This window comes from Halichoerus grypus, chromosome 10, assembly GCF_964656455.1.
Source record: "Halichoerus grypus chromosome 10, mHalGry1.hap1.1, whole genome shotgun sequence".
Taxonomy (NCBI): Eukaryota; Metazoa; Chordata; class Mammalia; order Carnivora; family Phocidae; genus Halichoerus; species Halichoerus grypus.
The window spans coordinates 50,758,039-50,770,761 of record NC_135721.1 but is presented as its reverse complement, the minus strand read 5'-3'; the positions used below and the strand labels follow the sequence as shown (position 1 = coordinate 50,770,761).

Genomic DNA, 12,723 nt, shown 5'->3' with positions numbered 1-12,723 from the left:
CTTGTGTTCCCTCCCTCGCTGTCTTTCTGTCAAATAAATAAATAAAAATTAAAAAAAAAAAAAAAAGAGAGAAATGGACTGCTGGTTGAAGAGAGAGAATTTTATTTTATTTTTTTTAAAGATTTTATTTATTTGTTGACAGAGAGAGAGAGATAGCGAGAGCAGGAACACAAGCAGGGGGAGTGGGAGAAGGAGAAGCAGGCTTCCTGCTGAGCAGGGAGCCCAATGCGGGGCTCGATCCCAGGACCCTGGGATCATGACCTGAGCCGAAGGCAGACACTTAACGAGTGAGCCACCCAGGCGCCCGAGAATTTTATTTTATTTTTTAAGATTTTATTTATTTATTTGACCGAGAGAGAGAGAGAGAGAGAGAGCACAAGCAGGGGGAGCAGGAGAGGGAGAAGCAGGCTTCCCACCGAGTAGGGAGCCTGATGTGGGGCTCGATCCCAAGACCCTGGGATCATGACCCGAGCCAAAGGCAGATGCTTAACTGACTGAGCCACCCAGGTGCCCTAAGAGAGAGAATTTTAAAAGAAAGTATGATGATGACTGTGACCAAAGTGATCAAGTTCAAGGTGAAACATCAAGCCAGACTCAACTAGTACCTACTGATCCTTCAACTCTTTTTGGCTACAGAACAACAGTGAATGAGATAGGAGGAAGACCACAAAAACTCAAAGACAAGAAAATGCAGTAGCTATTATCTGTCTTCAGAGCTCACCTTTCAGGACAAGATCTATTCAAGTTCTTGATGTGCTTTGTAGCAAACTCTGACAAAATAGCTTTAGGGTCTCTGCCATAGAACATGCATCTAGTGAGCCTAAAAATGAGGCTCTTGGCTACATTCAGTATAAAACAAACATCTTAATATGTTTTTTTTTTAAGTTATGTAATATTTAAGTTTGACAGTGCATGTTTAACATTTCCCATGAGGGAAAAACACATGCTCTCTTGTAAAAGCTTATTAAATCTTATGCTATGGACCCTGTTACATATGTGTTAAGTGAAAAGCCTACTTCAAAAATATAGTGCTGCGGGCGCCTGGGTGGCTCAGTCGTTAAGCGTCTGCCTTCGGCTCAGGTCATGATCCCAGGGTCCTGGGATCGAGTCCCACATCGGGCTCCCTGCTCGGCAGGAAGCCTGCTTCTCCCTCTCCCACTCCCCCTGCTTGTGTTCCTGCTCTCGCTATGTCTCTCTCTGTCAAATAAATAAATAAAATCTTTAAAAAAATATATATATATATATAGTGCTGCTGTCAGCACAATGCCCCCCATGAATCCAAGACTGTGCATTTAATGACTTCATTAAGTAGGTCAAAATTATCACCACAAAGTCACATCTTATGATGAATTAGTTTCCAAAGTCCATTAATCAGGCCAAAATTGCTTAAAGTCAAAATCATCCTTGAACATCTCAATGGCCAGGAAGAATAGAGCAATAGAGCATGGTTTTCTATGTGTCCTCCCACACAGGAATGTGCATATAATATGTACATTTTAATGTCTGACTCACAAAAGAATACATGCAAAATAAAATCTGGTCACATATTTTACTTTTTCTCTGGGAGTTGGATTACTATGAGATACGGTGAGCATAAGGAACTTCTGCTCTACAGGAAATGTTCAGTTTCACTGATAGAAAGGCAGGAACTTGTGGTTCTCTTTATGCTGCTTCTTGGACATTACAATCACTCAGGTAATTTATAAGGGAGAATATATGCTTTGACACATTTAACATTAATACAAGAAGAGAAGAAAATCTTTTGTAAAATCCCAAATACATTTGTAAAATTTGGAAAGGCTGTCAGGTTTATTTTTAAATAAACCTGGTGTCTGAAATCTTGCCATTTGCAATGACATGGATGGAACTAGAAGGTATTATGCTAAGCGAAATAAGTCAGTCGGAGAAAAACAACTATCACATGATTTCACTCATATGTGGAATATAAGAAACAAAACAGAAGAGCATTGAGGAAGGGAGGGAAAAATAAAACAAGATGAAATCAGAGGGAGACAAACCATAAGAGACTCTTAACCATAGGAAACAAACTGAGGGTTGCTGGAGGGGGAGGTGGGTGGAGGGATGGGGTGATGGACATTAAGGAGGACATGTGATACAATGAGCACTGGGTGTTATGTATAACTGATGAATCACTGAACTCTACCTCTGAAACTAATAATATACTGTATGTTAATTAATTGAATTTAAATTTAAAAAAATAAGATAACAATAAAACCTGGTTTTATTTTAAGATTTAATTATTTATTTGAGAGAGAGAACGCCAGAGAGAGAATGAGTGGGAGGGGCAGAGGGAGAGGAAGAGAGTATCTTTTTTTTTTTTTTTTTTTTATAGTTCCTGTCTTTTATTATTAACCCATATACAATTACTTGTCTTCTGGTTTGTTGAAGCAATAAGTCAGACAACATTTGCCACAATAATGTCTGTCGAAGTGGCTAGCCATGAAAACTCCAGCACCACACTCATCTGAAGGGCACTCCCGACGAAGGCGACTGATTTTGCCATTCTCATCCACCTTATAGTATTTCAGGACGGCCAGTTTAACCTTCTTTCTCTTATGCTTATTCTTCTTGGGAGTGGTATAAGACTTCTTCTCCCTTTTCTTAGCACCACCACGAAGTCTCAACACAAGATGAAGAGTAGACTCCTTTTGAATGTTGTAGTCAGACAAAGTGCGTCCATCTTCCAGTTGCTTGCCAGCAAAGATCAGTCTCTGCTGATCAGGAGGAATTCCTTCCTTATCCTGAATCTTGGCCTTTACATTTTCTATTGTATCCGAGGGTTCAACCTCGAGGGTGATGGTCTTCCCCGTAAGGGTTTTCACGAAAATCTGCATCTTGGCGGCGGTTCCACCGCAGATGGCGGATCGGAAAGAGGAAGAGAGTATCTCAAGCAGACTCTGCGCTCAGCGCAGAGCCCCACACAGGGTTCGATCTCTCGACCCTGAGATCACGACCCTGAGATCACGACCTGAGCCAAAACCAAGAGTCTGACGCATAACCGACTGCACTACCCAGGCACCCCTTAAATAAACCTAGTTTTAAAAACCCAGAAGTAGAGACCTTCCAAAAGCATGGTTGTAGCTTATTTAAAGCCATTAAAGACAGCACAAGCTATTAAGAAGGAGGCACTACCTTCCAAATCAAGGTTTTAACGTGCTAAGCAAATTAAGACGTTGTCTTTAAACACTCTCATCTCAGAATTCCTTGTAATATTTTGGAGAGTGAATTCCAGAATATTAGCTTTTCATCACAAAGTTTACTGCCTGTTCCAAGGCAAGGTGCTGGTATAAATATTTTAAATGAAGCAAGAAATTATTCTGAGTTTATTTTTTTGACAAGAAACTTACTAGATACCTCTGAAACATAACAAGAAAAGCCTAGCTTGCATATCTTGTTGATATTTTTAATAAATGAAATGAACTTAATTTGGCAATTTAGGGTCACAATATTATCTGCTTACACATCATTCAGCATTGAAAAATGAAAGCATTTGGACTTAACATTCCAAACAACATGTATTTGACTATTTTAAAACTCTGAGTAAATATCTGATGGAATAGCTAAAAAAAATCCAATAGCATTGTTGGACATTTTGTAGTATTAAAACCACACTGAGAAGAATTTTCTACCAAACACTAAAGATTTAAATTGGCTGAGTGGCGGGGCGCCTGGGTGGCTCAGATGGTTAAGCGTCTGCCTTCGGCTCAGGTCATGATCTCAGGTTCCTGGGATCGAGTCCCGCATCGGGTTCCCTGCTCAGTGCAGAGCCTGCTTCTCCCTCTCCCTCTGCCATTCCCTCTGCTTGTGCTCTTCTATCTCTCTGTCAAATAAATAAAATCTTAAAAAAAAAAAAAAATTGGCTGAGTGGCCTGTTCAATCTACTCCATCCAAACTGAACACTTGGAGAAAAGAAATGAACATTGTTGTTAGATGTTGTCAGTGATTCAACTGAGAAAAAAAGCATTCAGCATATGCTATGCAGAAGGTAGGCTGGTGAGCAAAAAACCAGGCAATATCCTAGCAAATATGGAAATTACAGTTTGTTGCAAGAAAGAGGTACTGACCAGTAACACAGAAACAATTGTATGTGTACCTGTGCTTACTTCTTTTTAGGAGAGACACAACCATGACAGGAATACCTATAGTTGGAGATTTAGCCACCTAGGAAAGCAGATTTGAGACAGCTTGCCAGAGGAAACGACATTTGAGCTGATACTATAAGGAAGAATAAGAGTAAACAATGAAGCAAGAAGAACAGTGTGAACAACAGAGCCCAGGAGCGGGGCACAAGTGGGAATGGGGAGACCAGTTAGAGGTCACTGCAGATGTCCAGATGGGGTGATGGGGATGATGAGGCTTGGACTCAGGCCAAGGGGAGATGGTGAAAAGTGCATGGATTTGGGAATGTTTAGGAGACAAAAAAAAAAAAATCAAACAGGACTCGGTGGTGACCTGGATGTGCCCTCTGGTCTTTTTCTTTTAAGTTTTGGATCAGTTTATGAAACTGAACCTAAGGATTTCAAGGGGAACTATTAAAGTGCCCCTCCCCTCCCCTTGCTATAGGTTTGGGTTTTGTTTTGCTTTGTTTTGCTTCTTATTCCCACACCCCTTTTCCAGACAGTGCCACAAAGTACAGAACCAGAGACTGAGCAAATATATGCTGTGGGGGAGAAGGTCTGCAGAATATGGAAAAGGTGCTTAGATGTAATGGGGGCTGGTCTCCTCCTGAGACACAGGCCACATCCCTGAAAGTAGCACGGCATTTCTAACATCCCAGCACAAAGCAGGGAAATGCCACATGCTGAGGGCCAGGTCCCCATCCACTGCCAGACTATGGCCTCAGAACACATCCCCCCAGGAAGAGCAGCTGTCTCTGCTGACTGGGAGATTGCCTGCCCCTCTCTCTTGAGAAAGCACAGCAGATGCTTTTTATATAATGTCCAATTACTCCAAGGAATGTCATCGTTTTTATGATTAATCAGTTGCACACACTCGGGGACATATGTGAGATGGATATTCAAGGACAACAAAAGACCCTGTAGAGAGGAGATAAATTGAGTCCAGCATCTGTAGCCAATAGAGAAACAAATTAACTGTATATATTGCATAAATCTCTCTCCATGTCGATTATTGCCAAAACAAGGACGAGTTTAATCTAAATTTGTTGTGAAGCAAATCTATTTTTTAAATCTACAGGTTATGCAAATGGTGGGGAAAAGTTGTAAGTAATAAATATCCCCTTGACAGAACTCAAATAATAATGAGCTGGGAGCCTGCAACTGCAATGATCACTTATAAAATAGCACCCAATAAATAGAGGTTTTGTGCTTAAAAGGATCTTTCAAGAAGGAATCCAATCAAGCGGGAGTATTCCAAATTGCTTTGTAAGGCCCAGCTCAAATGTCAGCCCTTCTGTGACACTTTCTCTGATCTCTTGAGCAGAATTAACTGGCCTCTCCTCTGAGGCCTTACAGCACTTGTCAGCGGGTAGTGGAATTATTTATCATGGTAAGTCTCTCTGGTGGTTCTCTTCAATTTCAGTACCCACCATACAACGCAGCTTTCTTCTTATTGTGGGGCCTTAAAGAAGATGCAAATATGAAAAGCACTGATAATAGTAGAGCTGGCAGATGCTAACACTAGGGAACAGTTCACAGGGCCAGGCACTAACCCCATGCAATCATTCCTTTCATCCTCACAATGACCCTAATGAAGTAGGTCCCATCAAGATGAGTAAACTGAGCAACAGAGGTGAAAAGAAGTGTCCTCAGTCACACAGCTAGTAAGTGAAGACAATCAGGTTTCTAATTCAGGCAATCCCACTCTTCCACCCTGCAGCCTGGGGTGAGGTGGGAAATCACTGACCTGGGAGTCCAAATACTTGGGGTCAAGGTCTTTATTTGGTAGTTTACTAGCTATGTCATCCTAGCATACTCGCCAAGCTCCCTGGCCTTAAGATTTCCCTGCAAGCCCAGAATCCAGGTCTCATCCACACTCATCTCTAAGACAGCAACTGTCCCCTTAGGGGCTTGGCTTCCCACTACCAAGTACAGCCTGTAGCTACTAGATGAGCATCTGAGCCAAAAGTTTTTGCTGAGACACATGTTTTTGGATGGATTTACCGGGGCATCCTTTCTTTCCTGTGTCCTTACTCATCTCACAGTTTTTGGGCTAAGTGCTGGGAGACAGCAAATGTTTAGCAAGTAGGCTCTGCCTGCAGAGGTGGCAGCCATCCCCCACTCGGCATCACAGTCACCCTCAGACTCTGCTGGAGCCCAAGATTGTTAAAAAGAGGACCAAGAAGTTCATCTGGCACCAGTCAGACCAGTATGTCAAAATTAAGCTCAACGGGCAGAAATCCAGAGGCATGAAAATAGGGTGTACAGAAGATTCAAGAGCCAGATCTTGATGCCCAACATTGGTTATGGGAGCAACAAGAAAACAAAGCACAGGCTGCCCAGGGGCTTCTGGAAGTTCCTAGTCCACAATGTCAAGGAGCTTGAAGTGCTGATAATGTGCAACAAATCTCACTGTGCAGAGATTGCTGACAATGTCTCCTCCAAGAACCACAAAGCTACTGTGGAAAGAGCAGCCCAGCTGGCCATCAGAGTTGCCAATCCCAATGCCAGGCTGCACAGTGAAGAAAATGAATAGATAGCTATGTGCACATCATATTTATGTTAATAAAACCAGAAAACTACAAAAAGAAAAAAAAAAAAAGGTTTAGCAAATGGTTCCTGCACTCCAGAACTAAGAGTCCAACAATGGATTCAAACAAGGAAGCCAAGTCTTGAGATAAAATCCAGAGCCGCAGGGCATGTGCTCATCCACTATGCCCCAACACAGTCACTCAGGCAAGAGAAACTCATCCTGGCTTTTGCTACATTACCCTCCTCCTTATACCTTCTATACACATTTTGTATTCTGGAGACAGTATCTATGGGTCAGTAGCTTGGGAACCACTTAGAATTTTCAGAGTGACCTTTCTGAGACATTATTCTGTGATAAACAAATAATTTCCTTTGCACTCAGGGGGATTACAAATTGAATTTTTTTTTTCTGAATAGTATGCCATCTACCAAAATAGTAGAAGGGCATTTGTTCCTTTAGCTGCTGCCTTTGGATATGGGGCCAGTATAACCTGTGTTTTTTTTTGAAATGTATAATGGCATAGAGTTTTAATGGTTTTTAAGAAATCTTGATGTGTTTTTGCTGAAAGGAAAAACAGGTGTTTTGATACCCCAGTTTGGCTACCTGCACCCAGAATGAAGGAAAGAGCTTGTATATGTCGCAGAGAATGGAGAATGGCCCAATCTCCATGATTGTTTTCCCCAGGCCACTAGCCCTCACTTGCAAAGAATATTCCTGTTCTCAGGTTTGATGACCTGATTGCCTTACCCTGTGGGTCCTTTCCTCCTCCTCACCTATCTCCAGAGGTAAGATTAGAAACACCATATATTCAAACAGAGATCAAAAGGAAACCTTTTTTAGAATCTGTTGTATGTCTCTGTATCTTTCTCTTTGACATTATGGTCTGCTGTATTCTTCAGGCTAAGCTATGTTATGCTGCACTAACTAGCCTTCTTTCTCCTGGCCTGTGTGCTCTCCCTGACCACACAAAGTAAAAGGGGGAGAACCAAAAAGAGAAGGAGACCCATTTGGCTCCTCCTGCAATAGGCTTCACATTGCAGGTCCTACCTGGGAATGGAGGCATGTGCTTTGGAGCCCCTGGTGATTAGAATAAGTGACCACAACAGTGATCACTGAGATCCCTGGCACTGACAAAGTCTCCTAAGTCACAAGGCAGCATCCATTGTCTCTGAGAAAGTGGAAGTTTGTCTTTTCACTGCTTTAAATGTTGGACAGAAGAAATGGTGATGCTTCTACAATGCATTCTAAATGTATTACTTTAAACATGGCAGCTATATATTTAAGGGATTTGGGGTCATAGAGAGGGAAGCTCCAAATTCCATTAGAGCACATTAAAGAAAATGAAATTCGCTTAGGAGTGCAAGAACACATCAAGCCATTAAATAATTTAAAAGGCACTTAGGGTAGCATGGAGCCATATAAGTACGGGCACTTCAAACTTCTTGAGTTGAACTGAACTAAAATGTTTAGTAGGATTAAACTTGGAGGCTGGTGCAAAACACCTAGCACTCTGTAGGAAACATTCTCTTATGAAGGACAATGTGGACACATCTTTAACAAGGGTGATCTCTTGGTCACTAATGTCATGGGAAATGATGTATGTGGCCGTCACAACCAGCTGCCGAGGCAATATCACCTCCCTTTCTTCCTTCCTAACGGAACCTCAATTTTGTCCAAAGTACAATGTACCCAACAAAAAACCCTACACTTCTCAGCCTTCCCTGAAGCTGGAAACAACTATATAATAGAATCCTAGTCAATAATGTGCAAGCAGAAATCTGCTGGGAATTTCTGGGGAAGTCGGGTTTCTTGATAGAAATGCTCCCCCTTCTCCCTCACCACTTCCTCCTCCTCTCTGACTAGAAGGTAGTTGGGAGATTAGAAATGGAGTACCTGGTTTGAAAACTTTCAAGAGAAAGAATACCACGTGCTGAGCATGGCACAGCAGAGAGACAGAAGGAGCCTGATACATTGGTACCATAATGAACCACTGTGTCAATCCCAGACTCTGACCTCTGAACTTTCTAGATGAGGGTAATAAATCCCAATTGGACTAAGCTACTGTGGATGGGTTTCTTTTTCATGAGGTGGAGGCAACCCTTAACCAATACAGAGACACAGACAAAAGTGCTCCCTGTCCAATAAACTTTGGAACTGGGAGGGTATACACAGGTCCTTGTTACAGGACCTTTCTCAAACTTTTATATCCTAGATACTTCATGATGCTTCAAGAGGAGGGCAGAATACAGTGTCTCCTGAAGTTTCTTGACAATTGAAACTTTTATTTCATGTTACATTTCTTGAGAATAGTGTTCTAACAGATACACTTTGGAAAGCAATGCTTCAGGTGCATTTTCTCTCTCTCTCTGGACTAAGAAAAAACATGCCTTTCTAGAGCATACAAATATAAATTCTTAGCAAAAGTTAAAACATAAAATCATTATAGCTTTGCATACTGGATTGAGTGGTATCTCCCCAAAATTCACATCTAACTAGAACCTGTGAATGTGACCTTATTTAGAAATAGGGTGTTTGTAGAAAATTAAGAAGTCATAGTGGATTAGGAAGGGCACTAAATCCACTGATGGGGGTCCTTATAAGGAGAGGGTGATTTGGATGTAAAGAGACACAGAGGACCCACAAGCACAGAGGAGAAGTCTATGTGATGATGGAGGCAGTGATTGGAATGATGTGGCTGCAAGCCAAGGATACCCGGAGGATTGCTGGTAATCACCAGAAGGCAGGAACAGGCAAGGAAGGATTCTTCCCTTACAGCTTCCAGAGGGAGCATGACCCTGCCAATACCTTGATTCCAGAAGTCTACCCTCCAGAACTATGAACATATAAATCTGCTGTGTGAGCCATCCAGTTTATAGTATTTTGTTAAGCCAGCCCTAGGAAACTAATATACTTTGTGACATTGTAATAACGTTTAAATCACAGTAAATTTTTCTCCATGTCCATGATAAGGATTAAGGATCATCATGGATGGAGGCCTGGCTCAGCTCCGTCTCCTCTACCATATTTAGATTCTTGCAAGGAACTTATATTCTTCCTGTCTCTTTTCCTTGAAACCAAATAGCATCTTGAAAACTCTGACATTAAAAAAGGGAGAAATTGACATTTAGAAAGAAATGTCCTGAAGAACAGCTTTTCAGGAACCCTGGATTTGCCAGTAATTATGGCCTCGTCTTGAAGGGTCAGTGTCTTGTCTTCTCTTGGCTTCATCTGTCTGCTCTCTATAACTCCAGGGGTGGACTGGAAGGTCTGCATGGTCCCTTCTGCTTTGACATGCTGGACTTCTAGTGAACGTTTCATATATAGGACATCTGACACATGTTCTCCAGAAACATAAAGAATGGCAGGCCCTTGTTAATGGTGTGGGCTCCTTTTGAGCTTTCATTTATATGCAAGAATCTTACTTCCAAGGATATTTGAACTGAACTAGAGAAAGGACTGCAGTGTTACGTTTGGTGTACTGTCTGCCTTGGCATACTGGAAGTTCTAAAAGAGAGAAATGGTTCTTTAGAGAAAGGTATAATAGAAATCACTAGGATAATGATGAATGTGTGCCTCCCTCTCCCACCCTTCAGAGAAACTCACACTTACAAGCCAGGTAAATGACTCACATTACAAAAGATGTCTTTATGGGGCGCCTGGGTGGTTCAGTCAGTTAAGCATCCGACTCTTGGTTTTGACTCAGGTCATGAACTTAGGGTGGTGGGATAGAGCCCCGTGTCGGGCTCCATACTCAGCAGGGAGTCTGCTTGAAGATTCTCTCCCCCTGCCCATCTCCCCACTCCCTCTCCCCCACATAAAATAAATAAATCTTTAAAAAAGATATATCTTTATGTCTTTATTTTACCAACAAGTTTACTAAATATTTCCTTTAAAACGAACAGTATAACAAAGTAGTCGCTCCACCTGTTCTCCAATCTAAACAACCCCAAATCCTTGAGATTTTTCTTCATATGAACTACTTTCTCTCTACTAGATCATGTAGGTTGCTTTTTCCTGAACCCCAGCCACTTCCCATCATAGGTTGTAAGTGTGATAACCAACACAGAGCACCATACTCTTGAAACCAATCAACATAAATGAAGCTTAGCAAAGGAATCCATCTTGGAGCTTGAAGGTTGCGTTCTCAATGTATCTCATAGGTTACAGGAAACGCAGGAGTGAAAATAAAAGAATCCCTGCTTTGCACAAGGACACTACAAGACACAATGTCTTTGTAAGGTTGCATCACAATATTATAATTATCAGACATAAATATTTTTAACATTTTAAGTGTGTATAGCCCTTGTCAAAAATGATTTGAGAAACCCAAAGAGACTATAAATTCTGTAACATGCACACCCTTTGGACATTTGCCTATGGATATTTGCTGTGTAATTTGTACTTAGCAAGGACACAGAAACTTAAGATAGTGCCTCCCTAATTCTCTAAGTATATCAATAGCCCTGTTGACTCCTATGTACAACAAAGGAGACAATAAACCAAAAGAATGAATTGGGTTTTTAAAGTCATAAACTGTTCATTTATACAGCATTACCTAGAAACAAGTTTTCCTCATCTAAATAATGATATTAATAATACCATCCTCCTTATAGGGTTGTTGTGATCATTAGCTTTTTAATATATATAAATACAAATGTACAGTATTGTCTTAGTTCAAGCTGCCATAACAAAATATTATAGACTGGGTAGTTAATAAACAACAGAAATCTATTTCTCTCTGTTCTGGAGGCTGGGAAGTCCATGATCAAGGCACCAGTAGATTTGGTGTCTGGTGAGGGTGTGCTTTCCAGTTCATAGCTGTTTTCTCACTGTCCTTACATAGCAGAAGAGACAAGGGAGCTCTCTGAGGTCTCTTTTTTTTTTTTTTTTTAAAGATTTTATTTATTTATTCATTAGAGACAGAGAGAGAGAAGCAGAGGGAGAAGCAGGCTCCCAAGGAGCAGGGATCCCGATGCGGGACTCGATCCCAGGACCCTGAGATCATGACCTGAGCCGAAGGCAGACGCTTAACCATCTGAGCCACCCAGGCGCCCTCTGAGGTCTCTTTTATAAGGTCATTAATCTCATTATTACAGAGCCCTCATGACCTAATCATCTCCAAAGTCCCCCACCTCCAAATACCATCGAATTAGGGATTAGGTTTCAATATATGAATTCTGGGGAGAGATAAACATTCTGTCTATAGCAAATCATTAACACAGCCTGATATGTAGAAAGTGCTCAATAAAAGTCAGCTACTACTATTATGATGGAGCCAAGTGAAATATTTGGGATATGTTTTAGAGGATTAAGCCAATAGAAGTGGCTGATAGATTGGATGGGAAAGTGAAGAAAAGAGAGAAAACCAAGGACAATTCCAAGATTTTTTGGTATGAGCAACTGGGAGGATGATGTAACACAGAGAAAAGCGGTTTGAGGAAAGAAATCAAGACTCTACTAGGGTCATGTTAGGCTTGGTCTGAGTTATCTGTAAGACATGCATGTAGAAATGTCAAGGAGACATTCCCAATGGAGGCATTGGGAATGGCACTTGGGAATACAAGTCTGCAGCCTCACTGCTCAACACTACTCAAAGTAAGATCCCAAGACTAGTAGCCTCAGCATCACCTAGGAGCTTGCTGGAAATGCAGAATCTTAGGCCCCACCTCTGAGCAACGGAATCAGAATGTGCATTTTACCAAGATCCCCAGGTGATCCATATGCACAATAAAGTTTGAGTAGCACTAAGCTAGAGTTCTGGGAAAAAAGAGACTAGACGCATCAACATATAAACAGAGTCTAAAGCGAAGGCCTGGATGAGCTCCCCTGGGGGCAGTGTATAAGGGAGACTAGGTGGCTCAGGGTAGAGCCATGGGACTCTCCCACATTCAGAGGTCTGGTAGAGGTGAATAGAATCTCACAGAGGAAGAAGAGGAACAGCCAGTGAGGCAAGGGAAAACCAGGAGAGTGAAGGGTCCCAGAAGGCCAGATAATAGAATGTTTTAAGAAGAGGTCCACTGTGTTGAAAGCTGCTGATGGGTCAGTAGGATA

At 41.6% G+C, this 12,723-nt stretch overlaps 1 protein-coding gene and 1 pseudogene across 4 annotated transcripts in view; both read right to left on the bottom strand.

The window, feature by feature from the left end:
• The window catches only part of ADD2 (adducin 2), a 109,191-nt gene that overhangs the window by 80,012 nt on the left and 16,456 nt on the right, over positions 1-12,723 (bottom strand). The gene's annotated exons all lie outside the window — the stretch shown is intronic.
• Positions 2,354-2,910, bottom strand: LOC118551979 (ubiquitin-ribosomal protein eS31 fusion protein pseudogene; annotated as a pseudogene).